The sequence below is a fragment of the Panthera uncia genome (assembly GCF_023721935.1).
Source record: "Panthera uncia isolate 11264 chromosome E2 unlocalized genomic scaffold, Puncia_PCG_1.0 HiC_scaffold_19, whole genome shotgun sequence".
In the NCBI taxonomy this organism is placed as follows: domain Eukaryota; kingdom Metazoa; phylum Chordata; class Mammalia; order Carnivora; family Felidae; genus Panthera; species Panthera uncia.
In genome coordinates, this window is record NW_026057588.1 from 804,312 (window position 1) to 823,595 (window position 19,284).

General features: G+C 42.3%; 2 pseudogenes; one reads left to right on the plus strand and one right to left on the minus strand.

Moving 5' to 3' along the window:
* Positions 1-222: 222 nt before the first annotated feature.
* LOC125916228 (uncharacterized) lies at positions 223-319 on the plus strand (annotated as a pseudogene).
* An 8,654-nt stretch (positions 320-8,973) lies between these two features.
* Positions 8,974-10,462, minus strand: LOC125915641 (vomeronasal type-1 receptor 4-like; annotated as a pseudogene).
* Between the last annotated feature and the right edge of the window lie 8,822 nt (positions 10,463-19,284).

The following is a 19,284-nucleotide window of genomic DNA, read 5'->3' on the forward strand; positions in this document are numbered from 1 at the left end:
TTTGAATTTGCACCAGACTACTGAGACATGGATGTTTTTCAACAAATACAGTACAGTACTGTATTTTCCTTTTGATTTCCTGAACACTGTCTCTAGCTTTCTTTATTGTTAAGACTCTAGTATATAATGTGCATATAACACACAAGATACATGTTAATCGATTGTTTATGTCATTGGTAAGGCTTCCAGTCAACAGTAGCCTGGTAAGAGTCAAGCGTTTGGGTGTTCACATCTGCAGCACATATACTAAAAATGGAATAGTACAGATTAGCATGGCCCCTAGAATGACATGCAAATCCATGAAGCGTTCCATACTAAAAAAAAAAAAAAAAGAGCTAAGTTTTTAGGGACTCAAAAGTGACACACAGATTTTCATCACCGTGGGGTCAGTGCCCCCAACCTCCGTGATGTTTAAGGGTCAAGTAGATCTTATTCTTAACAAGGTAAACAAATACTACGACTACAAAACTCTTTTCTTTGTGGATGGCCTTCAGGGGCCACAAGAGTACTCATAAAACCACAGAGAAATGAACCCATAGTCCCGTGAACCACCCCTTCCTTGCACTGACCCCACAGTCTGGAATTCAACCGTGTAACCATTTGCTCTAGACTGGAAGTCTCTAGATGGTAGGGGCCATTGCTCTTCATCTGTTTTTCTCATGACCACATTAAGTAGACACAATCACTTTCTCTAGCAGTTTGCAAGCCTCCTCAGTGTTCATCCCAGAACAAGGAACCTGGACTAACTCACACCTGGGTGCCATGGAGATTCCTTCTATGGGGGAAGAAGAGGACCCTGAATGACTCACCCCACCTCCACTGAGATAGAAGCAAATTCAAATACTGTTGTCATCCTGACCCCAGTCTGCACACGATATTCCCCACATCCTAAACAGTCCCCGGTGCTGGAGAGAGTGTCCCCAGTGAGACTGACCTGCTGCCTCCAGAGTGATGAAGAGGAGAGACTAGGGGTGGGTCTGTGGCATCAGGTAGATCTTGGATCTGCTAGGTTGAGAGCACCCATGGCCCCAGGTGTGATACAGCCTGTCCCTGAGCAGGACACTCTTATGTAAGATGTCTCTACACCAGTAACACAGTTTACACTTAGGTTTAATCGTGGTCATGGCTCTGGATATTTTGAGTCCTGACCTCCCATGCCTAGGGACCTTCTCCCCTCTTGACATGGCATCAAGGCAGGGCTTATGTCCCTGAAAAGGGCTGCTTTTGCTGCCCATACTCGTTGGCACTGAACTGGACAGCAGGAGCACCTCACACAGCTGCAGCAGGTCACTGAATGAAATCTGGACAACACTGGGGGCCCGTTCCAGTGAGGACCTTTGACTTCATGTCTCTGTCCATCTGTCAAGCTCAAGAAAACATGTCCCCTGGATTACCTGCATGTCCTCAAAAATCTTGCCTTCTCTCATGAATCCCAAGTAGAGAAGAGCCTCTGTGTGCAGATTCTAGGTGGAATTGTACCTCTATCTTTGTGGTTGCTACAGAGATAGGAGGGAGTCCCGAGGGGAGATGATGCTCTAACCCATCTTAAAGATCCCCATGCACTGGATGCAGAACTTGTTGCTGCAGGGGTGACTGGGTGGCTCTGTTGGTTGAGCATACAACTCTTGACTTTGGCTCAGGTCATGATCCCATGTTTCGTGAGTTCCAGCCCCACATGGGGCTCTGCACTGGCAGCAGGGAGCCTCTTTGGGATTCTGTCTCCCTTTCTGTCCCTCCCCTGCTTGCTCTCCCTCTCTCTCTCTCAAAATAAACAAATATAAACTTAAAAAAAAAAAGAATTTGAATCTGCAGTGTTAGGTCTCTGTAGGGAAGGGGAAGCAGCAGGTATTCTCTTCACATGTACGGACATTTGAGCAACAGATGGAGGCAGTTCAGAACCTCAGGTCAACTTGGTGCATGCACTTATCTCCCTGGGATTCCCAAGCCCCACTGTCTCCATCAGTTTTAGGTGTGAACATTAAAACAAGCTGGAACTGCTGATGGTCACCCTGTGATGTTGTCTTCATTGGAATCTGGTCTAACTTTGCTCTAGTGGAGACAGTAGGACTCATATAAGCAAAGACATCTTCCTGCATGCGGATTTTGGGGCATCTGAGCTCTGTGCTGCACAACTGTGGGTTAGAGCTGGAAGCCCCAGAAGGAATTGGGAAGAGGTACTCTGTGAAATGCTCCTCCAGAGGGGGTCTAATGGGCACCTGAAGTGGTTAGGTGGGGATTGGTAGTTCTGGTCAGTGGTGAGGGGAACAGAATTAAAAACAAAATGTCCTCCCAAACCAGAAAACCTCCAGCCAAAAGCAGAAGAGAAAGAGAACACTTTTATTACAGAATAAGCATTAAACTGGAATGTGATGCCAATTACAGGCAATCCACTAAGTGATTAAAGACCAAAAGAAATCTAACGTTTTTGGATAGCCAAGCAGATACATATACTTATCATATTTGTGTGATAAGGTAAATAACAGGCCTCAAGTAAGAGGATTGGACAGCATTTGCTATTTGGGGTGACTGTCTGTGTGCTGACTGGCCTATTCCAAATTACAGTAAACCCACATCTTTAGGACAGGAAGAATTTTTTTGCACCATAGAACTTTTTCCTGCTGGACTTAGGCTCCTACCCTTCATGCAGAAACGGAGCAGTTGGCATGCTATCCCTTGATGTTCACATGTCAAAGAGCTAGATCCCATGCATTTGGGAAAGATATTCGCCGACCTAAAAGTTGAAGAAAGCTTTCTTCAGCTTAAAAAGATTTACATATATTTCAAAGATATGGAGAAACAAATGACAAGATTGGTAAAGTGAATATTCCAAGAAAAGGGAGGTGATGGAAAATCTCTTATTTTTGGCTCAGAGTATTAGGCTTCCTGGGTTGTTTGTCCTTACCACAGCCAGGCCCAAGGCCCTGACCACCTAGGGCTCGTTGACATGTGGATTCCCGCAGGCCCAGGATTCAGGCAGCTGGCGGTGGCCTCGAACTCCCTGTGCTCCTGCAGAGGGGTTAGAGAAGGAAGGAGGAGGCAGTGCTGGACAAGGCTCAGCAAGGACACGAGTAGGGAGCCTGCACAGGCTTGGTGTTAGGACTGCTAGTGCCATAGACACGGATTCAGGTTGGGGTTGGGTGTGCTCTGCCTTACTCCTGTGTGCATGCAGGCACATGGCATTCTGAGGGCTGCTCCATGAGCCTAGGTTGCTGCAGGAGACTCGGGGCCCGAGTGGTATATGCCAGGTTTGCTGGGGGCACTTGTGAGGGTTTGGGTGGAATTTCTTTTTTTTTTATTTTTTTTTTATTTTTTAATATATGAAATTTACTGTCAAATTGGTTTCCATACAACACCCAGTGCTCATCCCAAAAGGTGCCCTCCTCAATACCCATCACCCACCCTGCCCTCCCTCCCACCCCCCATCAACCCTCAGTTTGTTCTCAGTTTTTAACAGTCTCTTATGCTTTGGCTCTCTCCCACTCTAACCTCTTTTTTTTTTTTTCCTTCCCCTCCCCCATAGGTTTCTGTTACATTTCTCAGGATCCACATAAGAGTGAAACCATATGGTATCTGTCTTTCTCTGTATGGCTTATTTCACTTAGCATCACACGCTCCAGTTCCATCCACGTTGCTACAAAAGGCCATATTTCATTTTTTCTCATTGCCACGTAGTATTCCATTGTGTATATAAACCACAATTTCTTTATCCATTCATCAGTTGATGGACATTGGGTGGAATTTCTAAGAGCACAGGCTCTGTGGCCCCTCTTCTTGAGAGGGGAGGTGTGTGTGTGTGTGTGTGTGTGTGTGTGTGTGTGCGTGTGTGTGTGTGCGTCTATTGCTGGGGAGCGGTGTGTCATTGCTTAGTACACATGTGTGGGTAGACAGAAGTCCATGGTGACTGCACAATGGGTGAAGGGGACTCAGGGCCAGAATTCTGTCCTCCAGAAACTCCCCAGTCCACAGCTTCCTCCCCAGTCCATGGCGTCACAGGATGATCTGTGGTCTGAAGGCCTGGAGCGGGTGAGTGGCGTCTCCCTCCAGCCCAGGTCCCTGCAGCCAGGTCTGAGTCAAGACAATGCACTCAAGTGTCCTGCCGCAACCAGGTTCACTCTCCGGAGACACTTGGTCCAAATGGCAGAGCTTTAGAACAACGACACACCTCTCCTTTGGGCATCTCTCACGGGGCGGCATCAGGAATTATTCTAGCTGAGCATGAAGGTGTCTTCACAGCTGTGTTTGAAATGAGCAAAAGGACCACAACAGAGGACAGCTGGGAACAGAAGGAAGCCTTTGACGGCAGTGCCATCCACATGTCTGTGAGTTGTGTTGTGTTGTCTCGTACACAAGGTAAGTCATGATCGGTGTTAAGTAATAAAGCAGATTATAACTGCACTAACCGACCAGGTTGTGCTCATCGTCCCTTGGGTTGTATGTGCATGCCTGTGTCTTCCTGGACTTTGTGCTGCCACAGGCCTTTGATCTCTGTCCTTTAGGTACTTGTATTTCCTCACATCTTTAAATAGCTAATAAAAAACTCACTGGGGAGGGTGCCTGGGTGGCTCAGTCAGTTGAGCATCTGACTTCAGCTCAGGTCATGATGTTGTAGTTTGTGGGTTCGAGCCCTGCATCGGGTTCCACACTGTCAGCACAGAGTCCACTTCAGACCCTCTGTCCCCCTCTCTTCTGCCCCTCCCCTGCTCGTGCTTGTGTGCGTGCTCTCTCTCCTTCTCTCTCAAAAATAAACATTAAAAAAAACACAAAACCCTCTTTGGGGAAATACATGATTCTAGGTCTGGGACAGACCTGAGAGTCTGGAAGCATCTTATACTGGTATAAAAATGGAAACTTCCCAACCTCCCCCCCTCAAAAAAAATTGGAACATATCAAAGCCACATGAAAGAAAACCTTTAAGGACTCCTGATGCCCAAAGCTGGAATAATTTGAGCGATAAAATAAATAGCATCATACTGGATTATAATACCTACTGTAAGTTAACATACATGAGTTCATGCTGACATGAATAAATAATTGAATAAACAAATAAATGAGGAAGGGACAAATCTTCCTGGCAGAAAAATGCTAAAGAGAATATACATATATTCTCACACACACACAGATATATACATATACGTATACATATATATGCCTCCTTTCAGGAAAAAGGCATTAATTTAACTCCCCTTGGTTTTGTTTTGGGATGAACTTAGTGACTTCTAAATAAGTATGGAAATGGGAACACAGTAATTTCATGAAGATACCTGGCAAGCATCAGCTGAACCAAGAGATCACGGTTAACAGCACCAGTGATACATCAAGATTATTTCCTGAATCTCCGATATGATATGACAGGAGATTGGGATATTCTTCTAAAAATCTACGAACATATTCTAATCATTAAAAAATAATCAGACAAACTCAACTTTAGTGACATGCAAAAATAACACCTGACCAGACTTCCCCTAACTCACTAAAACCATGAAAAACTAGGAAGGGTTAAAATACTGACACAGCACAAGGGACACTGAGGAGATATGATGACTAAAGAAAATGTGGTATTCTGAAATGGATCCTGGAACATGAAAATATATTGTTACAACTGGTGAAATGCAAATAAAGCGTGAAGTAAATTAACAGTGCTGCGCCAATGCTGGTCCTCAGTTTTGTCAACGGTGTCATGGGGGTGCCTGGCTGGCTCAGTCAGTAGAGCATGGGACTCTTGATCTCAGGGTCATGAGTTTGGGCCCCACATTGGGGGTAGGGATTATATAAACAAACAAATAGAAAGAAGTATCTTGGTAATGTACAACATTAATATGTGGATACACTCAGTGAGAAGGTATATAGGAAGTTTCTGTATTATCTTTGCTACTTATATGCACATATAAATTTATTCCAAAATAAAAATTTACATTAGAAATTGTAACTGCTTGTAATTTAATTATAGAGAATTACATTACATTATTGGCATGTTTAAGTTAATATCCTTTTGTTGTTGCTGTTATTCTGAAGTTATCCAGTGTGCTTCCTTGGTGATTTCAAAAGCAATATAACTCTTCATTAAACAAAAACAGTTTCATATCTTTTGCCCCCAAACTGTTACTATAGGTGACCCTTGAACAACATGGGTATTTGGGCTGTCAACCCGCTGTGCAGTTAAAAATGCATGTATAACTTTTTTTTTTTTTTTTTTTTTGAGAGAGAGAGGGAGAGAGAAAGAGAATGCATGAATGGGGGAGGGGCAGAGGGAGAAAGAGAATCTTAAGCAGGCTCCATGGCCAGCATGGAGCCCCATGCGAGGCTTGGTCTCGTGACTGAGAGATCACGACCTGAGCCAAAATCGAGTCAGACCCTCAACCGACTGGGCTACCCAGTGCCCCATAACTTTTGATTCTCCCAAAACTCAACTAATGTTGACCAGAAGCCTTACCAAAACCATAAGTCTATTAACACCTATTTTGTATATGTATTATGTACTGTTTTACATCTTCATACATATTATATAATCTATTCTTACGATAAACCTAGAAGAAAATGTTATTAAGAAAACCATAAGAAAAATACATTTGCAGTACTGTACTATAAAAAATCTACACATAAGTAGACCTATGCAGTTCAAAAACCATGGTTCAAGGGTCAACTGAATACAATATTATAAATTGATTTATAAGTTTGTGCTAATTTATCATTTTCATGTAAATATGATATAGATATATATTACCTGTCAATGACCATTCAAGGGTCTTAATAAAATGCTGAATAATTTTCTATTGGGTTTATATACTAAAGGTCCACATTTGGATAGCAACATAAATAATTCTATCACATTTGTTTCTCAATGAGACCAACTATAAAAATTATGTATAATCTAGGTTTCATTCTAATTTATGGTATATGAAATTCAAGTAAGTGATAAAATATTTTATGGTAGAAAGTAATCATCACTAGAGTTATATATAAATTATATATATATATATATACATTTAAAAATATTATATATATATTTTAGAAAAAATTAACTGAAAATAATAAGTGATTTGGGAATAAGATATAAGACAATAATGCAACATGGAAATTCAAGGCATTACATTTTGTTCATTCAATAAATTGAAATGAGAAATACAGGATGAACCTTAAAATAACATTAGATTTTTTTTTTTGAGAGGAAGTATGCAGAGGGAGAGGGAGCAAGAATCCTAAGCAAACATATTTGAGCCCGAAAAATGCTGAAACCCTTAATTTTTCTCCTATCTGAACCTCTCAAGTGAGATGTTAACTTTTCCAAATGTCTTCTCTAACTTCACAAGAGAAAACTGTCTCCCTATGAACAACAGATTACAGATATTTTCAAGAGAGACTTAGTTATACTTCAGCAATTTCCACTCAATCACATTGGGTGCACAGAGGTAGATGATTCAGTGAGCTCCTTCCAACTCCCTATTACATGCACAGAACTGCTGTGAAGCAACTATACTAATCATGCAAATTTCTCTGTGATTTCTGTAGAGCAGATTGAATAGCAAATTAATTTACGAGTCATAGTCTTAAGGATCATAAAAGTTAGACTTTATTACTGCTTGGAACAAATTCCAACAATCATCATCAGAGTTTTTATGAAAATATATGCATGCAAATACACACTTTCACACGTATAAACACGCACACATGTTGTTATGCATACATATACGGATACACACACATACACATACGTACACGACACACAGAATCCAGTATGTTAGAAATGTTCTCTTTAGAAAGTAAACAAAAGATGAAGTTTAAAAATCTAAACATATTAGAAAAAAGCATTATATATTTATAAATAAATTATAATGAAGATATGAAATGTAATAAAACTGTACAAAACACTTACATATTGAATACCTTAAATAATATTCATTGATACCATAAAAGAAACTGATTTTATTAATCAAAATGAGACAGTACATTCTAATGAGGTTGTTTGTTTTTTTGTTTAAGTAAACTCTATGCCCAAAATGGGGTTTGACCCATGTAGAATAAATTCTAAACTGAATAATATTGATGGAAGAAACAACAGGGATAATCTATCAAAGAGCCCCCCCCCGCCAACAAACACACACAAACGTACCCTGATGACATGGCTTAACAGTGAGGAGGTTATGTTCATAGGTAAACCAATAGTATTTAAGCCGTTCAAAAGTAAAGAAGGACGCCTGAGTGACTCAGGAGGCTGAACATCAGACTCTTGATTTCGGCTCAAGTCATGATCTCAGAAGGTGGGATCGAATCCTGTGTCAGGCTCCACACTGGGCATGAAGCCTGATTGGGATTCTCTCTCTCCCTCTCAAAATAATAAACATTTAAATATATACATATTAAAAAAAAAAAGAAAACATATATAAGATGAACATGAGTATCTTGTACTGACAGAAAGTAAGAAAGTTAAAAAGTATATACATATCTGAGTATGCCAAATGGCCAAAGCTGGAACAATCTGAATAAGACAATAAATGTCTGTTTCAAATTATAATGCAAAATATTAGAAACTATATGTGAGGGGCACCTGAGTGGCTCAGTCGGTTGAGCATCCGGCTGCAGCTCAGGTCATGATCTCACGGTTGTGAGTTCGAGCTCCACGTCAGGCTCTGTGCTGGAGCCTGGAGCCTGCTTGGGATTCTGTGTCTCTTTCTCTGTCTGCCCCTCCCCTGCTTACACTCTGTCTCTCTCAAAAATGAAGAAACATTAAAAAAAAAAAGTGAAAGTATACTGATATAAATAATAGTACAATCAATAACTTCCAAATGCTACTACTCTAGCTGCTCCAAGTTTGATGAAAGACTCCTCCTTAAAATTGCTTCATAAAATCGGAAATGTAGGAGATGACCCTAAATCCATTTCTTGTTAACAGAGCCAACTGGCATCAAGACTTAGAACAAACTACCTTCTAAAAAAAAAATTTTTTTTTAATGTTTATTTATTTTTGAGAGAGACAGAGTATGAGTGGGGAAGGGGCTGAGAGAGAGGGAGACACAGAATCTGAAGCAGGCTCCAGGCTCTGAGCTGCTAGCACAGAGCCCGATATGGGGCTCGAAGCCACGAATGGTGAGATCATGACCTGAGCTGAAGTCAGAGGCTTAACTGACTGAGCCACGCAGGCACCCCAGAACAATCTACCTTCTAAAGACTCCCCACATACATTTAACTTGATGAAACAAAACATCTGTTTGCTTCCTACCTGCACACTTTCTAAGTATCAGCTGACATGTCTTCATGCTTGTTTTCCTTTGTCTTCTGCAATTCATTGCTCTAATGTTTACCTGAAAGTATTTTACATGCTCATCTTTCTCCAGAAGTATTTTCATATTTCAGTTGTTACTGAAACAGATGCTCTTCCTGTCTTTTTCACAACTCAATCTACAAGGAGACTGGCTTGTAATTGTGTGTAGGATTCTACTGGGAATGAGTATATCAATGACCAAACATGGTAAAAAACATACAATTTATATGTTTCTGGTGAGATGGGGTAGTTGTGTATTTCTTCCAGTACATGTACAGAAGAGTCTAGATACACAGGGGTTACAACTTAAGAGAATAAAGGGGCTGACAGTTGGGAAACAGATATTGATTAAGGCAGAGGTGTTCACCAGCCACCAAGTGGTCTTGCCAAAATAAGAAAAACAAATGTAAATGATGGAAGAGAGGGTATAAAAAGATACAAAGGTGCTTACCAGGACAAGGATGGTTTGAGTGGCTCTGGTCTCAGGGGAGAATCTAGATGACAGGTTGTTCCTATGAATGTGTTGGACCCTCTGCTTGTGTGTGTAAAGGATGAAAACCATGGAGCCGCTGGCCCAGGACATGAGCCCCAAACACAAAACATCAGGGATGGATGTGACAGTTGCACATAGGAAGTCTGTACCTTTGTCATGAAGTGTAGCTGAACAGTACTTAAAGTCTATAGTTGTGATGTTTTCATTACTCCATTTTTTAATCACATACATAGGTACTATGATATTTACCGACATGTGCAGAATCCAGCACAAAATGGTGGAGGGGCCAATGTACTTCAGGGCTTTTGCTTTCATCTCTGCCCACCTGGAACTCCTGGGACTGATGGTGATGGCCTGGAAGATACTCAAGAGGCAGGTAGTGCCAATGGACACACCCCTGGCCACTCTGTGCATATAGAAAACAACTTTGCATCCAAAGTCATTGAGAAAATATCTCAACCCAAAAGCTGTCATGGTCTCCGGGATTCCTCTCGAGAGAATACCAAAGAGTTGGCTACAGTCAAGTGCCTGAAAATCACATCTGTGGATCTTGACCTACCTTCACTGAAGCAAAGGGACGTATAATGATGTAAGAGTGAGAAATTCCCCAGGATTCCAATGGTAATCTGGACCAGGAAGATTACTGCAATTTTCAAATCCACAGACGTCATTCAGTTATTTTCCAGGGCTCAATATTCACTTTTGCAAATAAGAGGATTCTGTGTGGAGACACCAGGAATGGGCTACAATTTTCAAGAAAAATTAAATCCCAAAATCTCTACTTACTCTTACTTTTCCCTGATAACTTATTTCTAATATATATTCTTCTTTTGTTAAGAGATTTTTCCAAGTTTGATGTATTTCCTTATACAGCACTTGCAATGTATGGGTCTCTGTTATTAATGCTTTATTTATAACATTTAATATTTACAACTCTCCAAGTTAGTACCTAACATTATCTTCCTTTTACAGATGAGGAGAATTTATAGTGTTTTTGTTGTTGTTGTTAACTCCCAACGTGGGGCTCAAACTCACGACCCAGAGATCAAGAGTTGGTCATAAGCTCTACTGACTGAGCCAGCCAGGTGCCCCCAGATAAGGAGAATTTAGCTGAAAAGAGGTTAAGTGACTCAACTAAATGTTAGTAGTAGAGCCATGGTTTGAACCTGAGTAGCCGGGTTGCAGTGACATTGGCCGTTGGCATCGTACTACTTTCTCAGATCTTGTATTCTTTAAATAATCCAAATATACTTACACATTGTCACATTTGAAACTTGCTGTATTTTACGTTTAATTGTGCTAATTAATTATTTTTTTAGTATTTAGGCTATTGACTAGCACCACTAGCAAGACCATCGAAGGTCTTACAATGCAGATGCACTAAATAATTCTCCAGTATCAAATTGACTGTAGAATATAGGTCAGTGGCGCCTGGGTGGTTCAGTCACTTAAGGGTCCAACTTTGGCTCAGGTCATGATCCTGAAGTTCCTGAGTTTGAGCCCCGCATCGGGCTCTGTGCTGACAGCTCGGAGCCTGAAGCCTGCTTCAGATTCTGTGTCTCCCTCTCTCTCTGCAACTCTTCCACTTGTGCTCTGTTCCCTCCCCCACCCCCCAAATAAATAAACATTAAAAAACAATTTAGCTAAAAAAAAAAAATTAGAATATGGGTTAATATGGGGATAGCAAAGTAATGAATCATATCATTTATTTTTTCCAGTGAGATCTACCATATAAATTATTGCATACTATGGGGTTTTTTTTTCTCCTAAGCAGTTGAATTTGAAATTTAAGTAAGTACTGAAATATGTTTAGGGTAAAAACTCAATTAGTCTTTATTTCATGTAAAAATATAAAACATATAAAAATATAAAACAAGTCCTATGCAAGATGGAATTTGAGACATGAAATCTTATGCGCTGAAAAAATTCAAATAGGAGAACACAGGGGTGAGTCTGAAAATGACACATTAGAGTATTACAAGCTAGAGAAAATATCAGAAGGCACATTTGTGATTGAAAAATGCCAAGTCCTTAGTTTACTCTGCCATCTAAACCCTCAAGTTAACTTTTCCTTGAAGGCTGCTTCACTAACTTCATGGAGGAAAACTGTCCCACCTTGATCAATAGACTATGGGTATTTTCAAAAGAGAGATAAGGGGCGCCTGGGTGGCTCAGTCGGTTAAGCGTCCGACTTCGGCTCAGGTCATGATCTCGCGGTCCGTGAGTTTGAGCCCCGCGTCGGGCTCTGTGCTGATAGCTCAGAGCCTGGAGCCTGTTTCAGATTCTGTGTCTCCCTCTCTCTGATCCTCCCCCGTTCATGCTCTGTCTCTCTCTGTCTCAAAAATAAATAAACGTTAAAAAAAAAAAAGAGAGAGAGATAATTAACACCTCCATTAAACACACCAAACCTAAGTAACAGAAAAATCACACGCCAGCAAGTGTCACTTGACCACACTGTTCGTACAGGGAGGAATGGTTCAATGAGCTCCATCAAACTCATCACACCTACACAAGTCTTACTGAAATAACAATGCTAATCCTGGAAATCACTCCATGATTTCTATAGAACAGATTAACTTCTGAGTTATAGTCTTAAGGATCATAAAAGCCAGAATCCACTAATGCTCAGAATGAAGCCCAACCATCATCATCAGTGAAGATCACAATAAGATAAACATTAGGAACAACTGGAGATTGATATAGGGTCTCAGACCTCTGGTTCCTCTCCCCAAGTTCAGCCTGTGCCTCAGAAAATATTATTTCTTCCTGTATGGGACTGTTTCTGTGTCACTTTCTACCCTCAGAAGAATCCCTTCCCCAGACAGGAGCATTTCCCCGGACTGTGATATACCTCATCTCCAAACATAATCTGTGTCTCAGGCTGAAACAGAAAAATACTCACGTATCTCTTTCCTGCTGCTGGGACAGTGAGCTCAGTGTGACAGTCATGACACCCTTTGCTCATGTGGGAGGGAGGCAGCCAGACCCTATGATAAGAGTCTGTGATTCTGTGATCTCAACTCTCCACAGAACTACAATCATCACTTTGCGGGCAGTTCCAATGACGCTGTACAATGTGGCAGCTGAAATTAATCTTAAAAAAAAAAAAAAAAAAATCCTTCCAGTTCCCAATTCCCAGAAACAATTAGAGTTTCTAGTTAGCCTCTCCAAAGAGACAGACTGAATGTTTTGGAGGAGTGTTTTCCTTTTCCATAATAGCTGGGGATAGACACAGTCTCACTTGGTAGAAATAGAAAAATGTTCAGATCTGGCCCAGGAGAGAAGAGCAGTGAAGCACAAGTATTTAATCAGACCCTGCACTTCCTGGAGAATTGTCACTGTCCTTGAAATATAATTGTCTGTTTATGCTCAGGCTCCTAAGCTGAAAAATAAGGCACGTTCTGAGCAGGGACAAGTAAGGATACAAAAGGCCCAGGGAGGATTTTTCAAGAAGAGCGAAAGGAAGGCTGTGATGCAACAAACATGTATCACAAATCATTAGATATGCTTTGTACAACTCGGTGCAGTTAACTGGAAAGTCCAGTCGACGTGGACATTTCTAGGAATGTGTACTTCATGGTACTGCCCCAGAAGAAGTACAAATTCTGAAGTGAACCCTGTGCACCGGCCAGTGGGGGAAGGAGCGAGGGGAGGGGGGAGGGGGGGAAAAAGCAATATTTGTACAGGAAGTCTTTCACAAAGACAGCACCAGATGATAGTTTATCAGTGATACTCTATTATTCTTCACTATCAGATAGATCCATGTTACTTGGGCCATTCACAAATGTTATGTTTACTATACTTCAAAAGAATAATGCTTGCAAATAATTTCCCAATATCTTACAAAGATTGCCACCAATATTTAACAAATCTCACATACATAAGGGATCCCAAATTATTAAATATATTTGCAAATACTGTCACCAATAAAAGATTACAGCATAGGGGCACCTGGCTGCTAAGTCTGTAAAGCATGTAATTCTTGAGTTGTGAGTTCAAGCCCCAATGTGGAGGGACAGTTTACTTAAAAAAAAAAAAAAAAAAAAAAGAAGGAAAGAAAGGAAGAAAGAAAAAGAAATTAAGGAGGAAGACAGATGATCATGTTGGTAACTGCAAACCAAGATATTTGGCAGAATTTTATAGGTGACAATGATAAAAAAAAAAGTAATATTAGGATGTCCTTAAGTTGATAAATATCACTGATTTCTTCTATTAAGTTTATTTATTCTGAGAGACAGCGAGCGAGCATGCATGAATGATGGAGGGGCAGACAGACAGGGAGAGAGAGAGAATGCCAAGCAGACTGCACACTGTCAGCACAGAGCCTGACGCGAGGCTCAAACTCACCAACCGTGAGATCATGACCTGAGCCGAGATCAAGGGTCAGATGCCTAAGCCACCCAGGCACTCATAGTATTACTGTACCTACTGCTTGTAGAAGACACAAATATATAACTGGGAAGCCCAAATAATTAATTTTTTATTTAAAAAAAGATAATCAGGGCACCTGGGTGGCTCAGTTGGTTAAGCGTCCAACTTTGGCTCAGGTCATGATCTCACAGTTTCTGAGTTCGAGCATCGCATTGGGCTCTGTGCTCACAGCTCAGAGCCTGCAGCCTGCTTCGGATTCTGTGTCTCCGTCTCTCTCTGCCCCATCCCCATTCATGCTCTGTCTCTGTCTTAAAAATAAATAAAACATTTAAAAAAAATTAAAAAAAAAATCAATCCATCAGTGAAAAAATATTAGGATAGAACATTAACATACATAACATATGGGTCTTCATATATGCAGACTGCATACGGAGGGGGATTGCGATTAATACAAGTATGAGATGATAGGAATAAATCTAACAAGAAATGTGAAAAGCCTATATGTGGAAAATTATCAAGCATTGATAACACACACACATTTGGAGAAATGGAAAAATGAACAAGATCAAGGCAGGTGGGGCTCAAAGGACAGAATACCAAACAGGAAGAGATCTGCACGTTGAAAGAACCCCAGAAATCTGCAGAGCGCTCCCAAATACTCGGCCGAGTCCTGACTGCACAAACATGTGAGGAAACAAGCTGATACCACAGAAAAAAGCCACATGATAGGGTTGGAGGGAACAGTGTTTGGTACTCACAGAGGGCCAGACATAGTACCCGTTCCAAACAGCTACACTGGGAAAACTCACAATTCACAGGGATCGAGTGGATTAAACAAGAAGGCCTTGTCTCAGGTGTGGAGAGATAATCACTCCCACACTGAGTTCAGGCTCCACCTGAGAGAAACTGCCTCTCCTGCCGGACCCGCGATGGTCACGTCCTGTCCCTGGTATCCCCAAGAGAGAGAGAAAAGGTTGTGGCACACTGGACGCTCTGAATCCTTCCTTTACTTGGATGTTCAACTTAAGGGGTTTTCAGGGTTGTTTTTGCCCTCATTTTTGCCTCATGATCTCAAACTCGGATCAAACCATGATGAAGCTGTGAGTTGACTGTAATGAGCGAACTGATGAGTGAGGGAATTCATGAGGGTTTTATAAATGGGACAAAGACAGCCCTTGTGGCTCCCTTTTTCCTTACTTCACCACAGGAAGGGCTAGGAATATTGGCCACTGGAACCAAACTCAAATTATTATACAGTCAGCTGCTTTACGTTTAGCCCAAACAAACATATCTCTACCCATTTAAAGCTACCTATTTGCTGAAAACCCTACCCAACGTGTGCCAAACACAGGTAAGCAGACCCTGTAGCTACAACAGACTCCAGATGGCTGCAGCACGTGGGAGCTAAGTCAGCATCCTCAGTCACATGGGACTCTCTGTAATCTCCCCTTCTCCTGGGTGGGGTGGGACCGTTACCCATTTCCCTCTGGGAATTGGCCTCGTGACACTGTCTGTGGAAGGTCTCTTGCTAGCAGGGACCCTTTGCCTTTCATGCAACCCTGTTCAAGTACCACCCAATGAAGCTTGTTGTGTGTTCTGCCTTTCTTCATCGATCCCCAAATCCTGACTTACCACAATTACATGGCCTCCGATCTGTCTCAGTGATTTCCACCAGCCTGTCTGTCCTCCATTCTGTCCCTCCTTCCACCTTTATCTCCTTTAATGAACTTTGTCTGCCACTCTTGTGACTCTTAGCCATTCCCAAGACATTTGTGTGTCACCCCACATCTACCCGACACTGCTAGACTTCTCTATTGGGCCCCATCTCCAGCCCGTGCCCTTCTGACCTCCATCCCTCCATGCCACCTATACCCCTGAGAACCGCAGAACTCTAGAATGGCTCCTGACAGCACAAGGCCATGTCCCCCTCCTGTTAAAATGCCTGCATGAGAAAGCCCCAATGCTGCCAGGAGAAGTTTGTGTTTATTCTAGCCCACACCTGATGACAGGCCCCTGACTTCCCTTTCTTAGAGGAATTAGTAAAAAAGGGCTTACAACCGTGCATATGTATCTTTTACAATTCAGGAGCATCTTCCTCAAGGACTGGGAACCACTCCTGTAGAGTGTGATCATCAGGAAGGACAGGGTCTCTCTCAGTCTGTGGGAGGACAGAATCTAATTTCAGTGACTGTCTGCAGACACACAGCTGGCCTAATCCCATTTACGATGACCAACCTTTGGTAATGCTCACTTCTCCGACTCCACTGAGCCCCTCCTTTTCCCTCCAGAACACCCAGTCACCTTGGCACAGACTGTAACGGAGCCCAGCTCTCCTACCGTCAGCAGTTACTGAAGAGAAGCTGTGTTCACCACTTCTCTCTCCCCTCCAGGGATGGCGGTCAAACCTTCCTGCCTTCCACCGCCCCGTTCATTCTCATCTGAATTCCCAGCCATCGTGTTTCCTCAGCTTCCCCATGACCACCACGGCTGCTCTTTGCCCCCACTTGTGATCACCATCCTCCCCGGCTCCCTTCACGGCCTTGCTCCCATTCTACCTCCAGTGCCCACCACCCCTCCAAACCCCAGCCCTCTACCTACACCCCATCTCTGCCCGTGATCCTCCTCCAGCTCTCCTTTCTGTAACTCCTCAGACATCAAGTCTCGTGTGCCTTTTACCCTTTGCTGCTCTTTACTGTTGCCTGCTATCTCGCTGCCCGCATATCCCTTTGTTCCATGGTGCCAAACACCCCCAATGCCACGGCATCCCATAGTTCCTGCACTCTCAACTACCTTGCACACTGTATCACCACCAATACCCTCTAATCCCTCTGCAACATTAACAAAATCCTGCCTTTGACCCTCTGTCTTCTTTCCCGTTTCACATTCCCGCATCTCCAGGCTCTCTGTACCCCCATGTTCTCCCAATTCCATGCTCTCCCTGGGCTTTCATTCCTACCCTGCTCTATCACACAACTGTGCACTGTCACCGCCTCCAGCACTCGATTTTCTTACATGCTTTAAACTGAGGGAGTGATGCTCAGATCACTTGTTGTATTTTGGACACTGTAGTAGCATCCCCATGAGATGTAGTAGCAACCCCATGAGATGGTACAGAGTTGAAAATATAAAGGGTGGATTGAGGGGAACCTGGGTTGTTCAGTCAGGTAAGCATCCAACTTCAGCTCAGGTCATGATCTCACAGTCCATGGGTTCAAGCCCCGCGTCAAGCTCTGTGCTGACAGTATGAAGCCTGCTTGGGACTCTGTCTCCCCTACTCTCAAAAATAAACAAACATTGGAAAAAAAAAAAAGGTGGATTGACACAAGTGGTCTAGAAATACAACTATTTCATTTATACACGAACACAATGTCAAGACACACATGCATAGGTTTACCATCTGAGTTTGATTTCTTGAATGAAAATGAGACCTTGTGAGTTTTGTGAAAGAGCATAACACTGTGTATTATGTGAGTGCGTACTTCTGTAGAGTAAGTCGGTCTATAGAGGAGTGTGTTCGTGGTAGGATGTATGTGCATAAATATGTGAGTATATGTGGCTGTGTATTTGGCTGAGTGTGAATGCACGTGTGTGCTTGCATCTGTATGTAAGTGTGTCACTGTGTGTGTGCTGGGGTGTGTGGGTAGGTGTATTGGGGACCGTCCATACAGTTCTAATATCTGAGTTCAACATTGAGAGACACTGCATAATAAACTGGATCAAAAGTGGGTTTGTATGACACAAAATTTTTATTCAAATTCATGTTTTATATTTCTTTAATATAAAGTTCATTTATTTTGAGAAAGAGAGAAAGAGAGAGAGAGAGAGAGAGAGAGAGAGAGACATACATGAGTGGGGGATGGGCAGAGAGAGAGAGAGAATCCCAAGCAGACTCTGAGCTGACAAAGCATAGCCCAACTTGGGGCTCAATCTCATAAACTGTGAGATTATGACTGGAGCCAAAATCATGAGTTGGTCACTTAACCAACTAAGGCACCCAGGTGCCCCTATATTTCTTGATTAATTACAAAGGTAATCAGGGTTCGCTACTAAAAATTCAGCAAAAAACAAGTACAGAGAACTGTGGCAACCACTCAGTGCTCCTGAACTGTGTAAGTAGCATTGGTTGATCCAGAATTTAGAGGAATGACCTTTTATTATTATTATTTTTAATGCTTTTTATTTTTATATTCATTCATTCACTTTAGAGAGAGAAGAGAGCACATGAGGGGGGGCAGAGAGGGGGAGAAGGACACAGAGAGAGAGAGAGAGAGAGAGAGAGAGAGAGAGTGAGAGAATCTTAAGCAGGCTCCATGCTCACCATGGAGCCCAATGAGGGGCTCAATCCCACGACTGTGAGATCATGACCTGAGCTGAAATGAAGAGTTGGACGCTTAACCAACTGACCCACCCAAGCGCCCTAAGGAATGACCTTTTAAAGCATCAGATCCTGGTGCTATTACTAGTCCAGACCTCACAAACTTCTCTCTTTCTATTGTTATTGTTCTCCCATCCAAGTACTAACCAGACCTGACCCTGCTTAGCTGCCGAGATCAGACCAAATCGGGCGCATTCAGGGTGGTATGGCCACAGACTTTGTTTATTGTTTTTTTTAGACCTCCTATTACTCCTGCCAGTTGAGTATCAGTAAAGCATATTTTCCCACAAAACTTCCATATCGTCCGGAGTTCCAAACTGTCAGTGAATGCTTGACATCATGTTCTTCCTGTTACTAAAACTCTTTGAAAACCATTGGACTTTGTTCCAACTTCTTTGCTTACAACTTAAATTATGTTGTGGCTTTGGAGGTGTGAAGATTAAGAAAGGACTCACTTTTGGCTGGAAAAACTTCTCAGGGAAGTCTGGTGAGACACACACGCTTCACTGCCAGGCCCTCACAGGTCAGCCCTTAGCATTCTGTGCTCCCATGTGCGAGACCCTTTCTGCTCCCCGAAATGTGGAAAAGAGCCTTTCCCAGACAGTTCAATGTCTCTTTGGAGCTGCTACCCGGAAACTTTTAATGTGTTTGAGTAATTAGCAACTGGGAAAAAGTTCTCCAGAAATGTTCTCAGTTCCCCAAGCGCATAATATCAATGTTGTTACTGATGAAATGATAATTGCAGTTCTCAGGGGAGGTGGAGGTCACAGATTCACAATCCTTTATCTC